We start from the raw sequence: 7,120 nt of genomic DNA, 5'->3' as shown, positions 1-7,120 counted from the left end.
TGACATGAGGAATGTCTCCATCCCCACACACCACCTGCTGGTAGGAGTGTCCATTATCAGGGATTTAAAACTTTGATTCCACCAGTGTAAACTCAGTGTCCGTTCTACAGAAGAATGGATATCTCAGTGTAAAACGGCTGCCATGTCCTCCTAGACAAGTCTTTCTAGACCCATAAAGACACTTGTGCACAAATGTGTGAGCCCATAAATCATCCAGTCACTGTTTATGCAGTCAAGGAACCTGCGATGAGAGGAGTGTACAATACCTATCATGCACTGGTATGGTAACCACGACCTGGACCCAGTCTTCTGACTCTTCACTCATTGTTCTTAGAGGGAGAAGAGAAGGGTGGGCAAGAGCGATCCTGGAAACCAATGGAAACCAGAAATGTGCCCCGGGAAAAGAAAGTAGAAAACAGGACATCTATGATACCAACTCCCAGGCTAATGTAGGGTGAGGAGGAGTGAGGCTGCCAGAGCACATCTCTGTTCTCTCCCACCTGACTCGGAACAAGTTCTGGGTCTTGTTACGCAAACTGTGAACTCAGAGAAACCACATCAGCCTCTCCCAGGAGTTTGTTAAACGTACAATTTCTGTTCCCACTCAGACCTGCTGAGCCAGAATCTGCATTTTTAATCTTTTTATTTTTTTAAATCCCAAATTTGCCTTCTGCAAGTCATCCCTGCCCATAGCCCATCTGTCTCGGTCTCCCTCTCCCACCCTCTCCACTCTTTCCCCTACTCCCTTTAGTAACCATTATCTTTTGTTGGGCTGAGTGAAAATTTTATTTCTTCTGTTATTTGTGTGTAATTGTTTATTTGTGGCATTTATATTCACAGATGAATGAAGCCATCTGAAATCTGTCTTTCACTGTTTAGTTGATTTCACTCAACATTATCATCTCGAGGTTCGTCCATTTTGTGCCAAATGCCACCACTTCATCTTTCTTCACAGCTGTGTAATATTCCACTGAATATACATGCCACAGTTTCTCTATCTATTGAAGGATACTTGAGTTGTATGACTTACTTAGGTTTTATGACTTGGCAATTATAAACTGTGCTGCTGTATCTGTAGGTGCAGGTAGACAGATTACATTTTTCAGATTATTTGGAGAGATACCCAATAGCAGTATTGCTGGATCAAATGGGATTTCCATTTTTATTTTCTTAGGACATCTCCTACCATTTTCCACAGGGGCCATACCAGCCTTCATTTCTTATTAACAGTGGATGAGAGTTCCTTTTTCACCACAACCTTGCCAACATTTTGTTAATTCCCTTCTCTTTTATATCAGCCATTCTCACAGGAGTGCCTCAGAGTGGATTTAATTTGCATTTCTCTTAGAATGAGTGATGTGGAACATTTTTGTATGTCCACAGGCTCTCTGAATGTCTTCTTTAGAGAAGTGTCTATTGAGGTCCTGTGCCCATTTTTTAATTGAATAATTGTTTCCTTGCTATTGAATTATGTAAGCGCTTTGTAAATTTTGCGCAGCAAGCTGAGCCCTGCCAGACCCCTCCCCCCTTCAACATGATCCCTCCTCAGGAAGCAAGACCTCTGGACTCACACAAGACCTTGTTGTTGCAAGATCCTCTTCTCAGGAGTTTTTATATGAAGTAGAGTCCTGATGCATGAGGGTGACATAGGATCCAAAATGTGCCTAGGTCGTGGGAATCAGAGATGCTAGGACTTTACAAGTGTGCTTGTAGCTTCAACCTGCTTTGAATGCTTGTGCTTGACTCTTTTTGGTTTGATTTGCTATGTTTGCTTTGCTGTTTTGTTTTTCATATCAAGTTTCTGTATCTAATTCATTAAAGTTTCAGATTGAAACTGTTCCACAGACTATCCCAAAATGCCTCATCCTTCCTCTTCCATAGTAGAATAGGCTGATTCTTGCTTCTTTTTTCCCCAAAAAGCACTTTTTAAGGCAGTCACTCTCTTAGATTGTGAACCTCTTAAAGAAGAAATGGTATGTTTATTTGTCTTTGATAGCCTAACAATTAGTACCATGAATAAGTTACAGTTAATGAGCAATCAATAAGGAATGGTTTAAATAGTGACAAGAAGAAAATGGAGTGAATGAGTGAGTGAAATAGAGAGGGGAGTTTCCTACTCCTGCTATTTCTCTTGTAGCTTTTCCTGGCCATGTGATTGCATAGCTTCGGCTGGTGCATCCTTTACAGTGACGTAACCAGGTCACCTGAGTGTCACCTAGGAGACAGTGAATATATGGGAGCTAGACCGGCAACGCAGTCAATAAGAGGCATCATGTGAAACCCTCAGGTGAGAGTCACTGCCCACCACTCTACTCTCACACCAAGGACCCAGTTTTCCTGCTTATCATCTGCTCTTGGTTTGCAACATGCACGCAAGAGAAACACATTATCAGAGGAGCAATTTTTTTTTCTTTCCCACAAAGCCCCCAACCACCAAAAAAAATTGTCTTATCATGTAAAATCATAAACATGACCTTCCCTTGGACGTAGTTTTCACAAACTCACTGCAAAGGTGTGCTGCAACACATTATAAATCTAACAGCAATAATGAAATTAATGACAGGGTCGCAAACTTCAACTATACTTACATGAGATAAGAGAATAGAAAATCTTTATTTTGTTTGTAGTGAGCTGAGTCATTCTCCTGCGTCTTCAGCACTGGATTACCAGAAAAACAATTTCACTGAATGTGGAATACATTGATTGAAACAACCTCGCTAGGTCATAACCTTTCCTTTGTTAAAATATATATATTATGTCTTCAAATAATTGCCCGTCTCCTCTGCTTTTCTCCTTAAATTGGCATCTGGTTATTGGGTAAAGGCTTATGGGTTGTAAGAGCCCCAGGAAAGAATTGGAGTCTTCAGATGGAATCGCCATCTGTCCCGAGGTGGCACAGGCCTGGAGATGGGCGCTCATATCCCACCACCCAGTTGCAGGAATTAACTGGAAGCCTCCAGCTGTTAGTCCAGCTGTTAGTCCCCTCGGGCCTGCCTCCACTTTCAAACTAGGGTCGGTGACCTTGACCCATGGCTGAGCACGGGAACCATATGAAGACCTGGCACTATGAAGACCCCCACCTATGGTGCTCTCCTGCCACGTCCCCCATGAAGTCACCAGGGGTCTTGGTTGTCTGTGTCCCTTGCAGGGCCACCCGAGTGGACAAGATTCGGACACTTATCAGCACTTAGTTTCACAGCTTCCCCTGCCAAGTCTCCCTGCTTCTGTTTTTCCTTTAGGAGTGCTGTCACCCAATAAACACTCTGGATTCCTGTTCCATCTCAGAGTCTGTTCCAGAAACATCTTGCTGGCCCCATGAGACAGTGCTGTCCCTTCACTGGCTGTCAAGCTGGGTGTCTGCTCTCTGTTTGCTCAAGGACTGGAGGTGACTTCGGCCTCCTCCCACTTTCCTCTCACTCTTCTGCTGGCGCATCCTTCATCAGGTGGGCCTGGCAATAGGCCTATACAAGCAAAAATATGTCAATCCCAAGAAGTGTCTCTCAGGGCATCCATACAGGAATGTTTAGGGAGGAACTCTGGTGAGCCCAGCTGGGCTTACCAGCCAAGGGCACAGCGATCCCTGTGGACTGGAGGATGGGGTGCCAGAGCGGTCAGCTCTGGACTCAGCCTGGTTCTGAGGTTGTGGGTGGGGAGCAGGTACAGTTACCAGGACAAAAGCAGCCCCCAAAACAAGCTGTGGTCATGTGACCTGAAGAAAGGAAAGGGGTGTTGAGCCTACGAACAACTCTCACTGTGTTTTCTTCCCTTCAGAAGCTCAGTGCTCTGTCACAGCATTACATATAAACAGGTGGTGATCTTAACAATGGAATGTGCTCGGTGCCGCCAAGGAGTGGCTACTATAACTGAGGAAGGTAAAGGCTAAATCTGGAAGATGGTGGAGACAGGGCAGGAAGTAAAAGAAAATGTGTGGAAATGATAAAAGTTGCATCTCAAAGAATCAACAAAAGCTTGGCAGAAAGGCAAGATGGAGGACCCTAGATGGGAAACCCGGCGTATGCCAGGCCACTGAGGTGACAGCGTCACAGTGGGAGCGCTTCCTCCTGGAAGCCTCGTGGGCGTCTCCATGGCAGTGGGCCAGGTCCCAGAGGGACCAAGCTTACACGTATGTCTGGGGCGAGGGCGCCCTAGAGCACTCCGAGGCCTAGGCGGCTTCTGCGTCATAACAAATAAGAATGAACTGTGCGTTTAACTAAGCAGGCAGATCTGTTGACTTATTTAACTTTATCTAGCTGTTTTCCTTAAGGCTGTAGTCACAGATGCAGCCACAGAAAAGGTTAGGCTGTCAGCTGGGTAAAAGAGAAATAATAATTGTACATGAAGAGAGAATAGTGAGGGCATATTAGGTGACATGAGCACTTAGTCAATGTATTAAAATTTTATTAAATAAGCCAAAGAGATAAAGATGGAAACAAAGACATTTTGTAGAAAAGGTAATCATGGGCCCTCTCTGGTGGCACAGCGGGTTAAAGCACAGCACTAAGAAAAGGTAATCATGTATATGTATGTATACAAACATATGTGTGTCTAGTAAAGATTAACATATGTGGAATCCATCACATGAGTCTGTCATGATGTGAAAATGACTTTTAATGTACATATAGTGTATATGTACATCATATAGCTTCACTTATATTATCATATACATGTCGTAGTTTACATATTTACATATATTACATTAGGAAGGCATTTTTACATCATGGACAGACTCAAAGTGAACATTTTATATTGAATCCTAGGCTCCAAGGATTCTGATTATGATACTGTCCCAGGGTATGGAACATCCATTTTACAACCTAAACCTCTCATTCACCTCTGATTAGAAATGAATAGAAATACAGATCATCCAATTATAAATGCTTATCAGTTACTGCTGGTTGCATGTAACTTCCCTTTAATAACAGGAGTCTGATCAGAATTAAATCTTAATGCTTAGAAGTACAATGCTCAGATCACAGCTTACTCCATCAAGCAGCCTGGAAAGGTTACCAATGCTCTAAAGAGGCTCAGGCTGGCACGGCTGCCTTCCAGTCTTTCTCAAAGATGCAGGAAGCCTAGAGGTGAAAACCCAAAAGTGCTTCCGTCAGTCTCCTGCATGGCGCTGATTTCACATAGCAGAATGGTTCAGTGCTGTAACCCTGACTCTGCTACCATAGCAACCTGTTGGTTGTGAATGAATTGAATTGTGGGATTATCACTAAGCAGGAAGGAGGGGGCTTCTCCTTTATTATAGTTTAGTCAGTTCACTGTGCAATGCCTTTGAGTGGGAAGATCAAGAAAGAAGAATTCTGATGTTTTACAGTCTATGTGGCATTTTAAAAACAGCATGGCTATTAAATATTTTCACTCTGTAAACATTAATTTGTCATTATTACATCATCGCTGGCATGTAGAGAACAAATAAAATCAAGATAAATTTTTCATTATCTGGTTGAAAATGGATTTGAAAAAAATATATGGGATTTGAGGGACTCCCTGGTGGTCTAGGGTTAAGGCTCAGATCTATCACCATGGCAGCCTGGGTTCCATCCCCAGCCAGGAAGGTGACCCACAAGGCAGAGCAGACCTCTCCTGTCTCCCCACTGCTCCCCTCAGCAGTGTATTTCCGTGGATCTGCCTGTAAAATCCCCATGCTGTCTCTGGTGAATCCTCTCACTTCCCTGACCTCTGGCCTATAACCCAGTTCTACACCAAAAATAAATAAAATCATGTATATATATGGATTGGGCATTGGGTAGAAAGGACAACAATATGAACTGGAACTTGATCTCATCAGTTTCCCTGCCAATTTTGGGTAACTTTAGCATGAATTGGGGTTTTAAGCTTAAAATAAATTGAAGTGTTGGTTCATACCACCCACAGACTTCTGAACATTCCAATTTCATGAAGTGGCCCCAGTAAAATTGGAATCCATGACAGATGGAATGAGAACTTGTTGCTTCATCATAAATCACTTTCTCAAAATAACTGTAGATGAGAAATCATCCTGTTTGTAAATGAAGCAGAAGTGATTTCATAATGTCGTCTATTTTTGTGAAAACGTGAATCCTTTATAGTCTTTTTCCACAAAAATTATAATTTCTCCACATTGCAAATAGTTAATAGCCATTGTTGATCAATTGATTGGACAGCTTTACCTTATATGTACTAACTACTTTGTTCCAATGCTGCAAAGTCAACTCATACTTGTTACCAATAAATCCTTCCAACAGTCCTCCAGGAAGGTGTTTTTCTTTCAGCTCTAGCTTATTAAATGTTTGATCAAATAAGTAACAAAACTAGGGTTTTACTCACATGTGGACTTTTTCTTTGTTCTGCTTTAATTTAATTTAATTTGTTGAACTTCTTAGCCCCAAAACTTTTTCTCCAAGTAAGTGTCCCAATTCATCAGATCAGAGGACTTTCTGAAATTGAGATCTGAGTGTTCTTTGAGCTGTGATACATGAATTGATATGTGCCCACCTTAGAAAGGTGAAATGATTACTTGGTGGTTGAAATTCACTCAATAAGACACCTGTGAAAATTAAATTGTCCAAAATAGCAAACTCTTGAGTGTTTGTAGATCTCAGAATTTGAAAATGGCCAGTTTAAAGGGGTGGCAATGTGGGAAATGAGGGTGGTGTCTCACTCAAGGCAAATACTCATTAGATGCCCTTTATTTTATTTTTTTTTAAAGATTTATTTATTTGTTCATACAGAACTGGGGTATAGGCCAGAGGTTCAGGGGCAGCGAGAGGCTTCACCAGAGACAGAGCGGGGAGCAGAACAGGCAGATCGAGGAAGTACACTGCTGAGGGGAGCAGCGGGCGGGTCAGGAGAGGTCTCCGTGCCATGGGGTCACCTCCGGGGCAGGCGGGAATCGAACTCATGCAGAAGCGGCTTTAGATTCTCAGTGCTGTGCTTTAACCCATTGCGCCACCAGGGAGGGCCTAGATGCCCTTTAAAGCACAAACTGCAGCACCATAAGCACTTGACTCTCTTCTGGTTAAGTGAACCGAGGTTACAGATAGGCAGTGCAGTCGCCATACAACGCAACAGCAGAGAAGGTGTGTATGCTGGTGTCTGCGCCTGCGATAACACTTGTACATTGAGCAGTCACGTG

This window comes from Condylura cristata, unplaced genomic scaffold (genome assembly GCF_000260355.1).
Source record: "Condylura cristata isolate star-nosed mole 26May11 unplaced genomic scaffold, ConCri1.0 scaffold00002, whole genome shotgun sequence".
NCBI classification, from domain to species: domain Eukaryota; kingdom Metazoa; phylum Chordata; class Mammalia; order Eulipotyphla; family Talpidae; genus Condylura; species Condylura cristata.
This window is presented reverse-complemented; position numbering follows the sequence as displayed.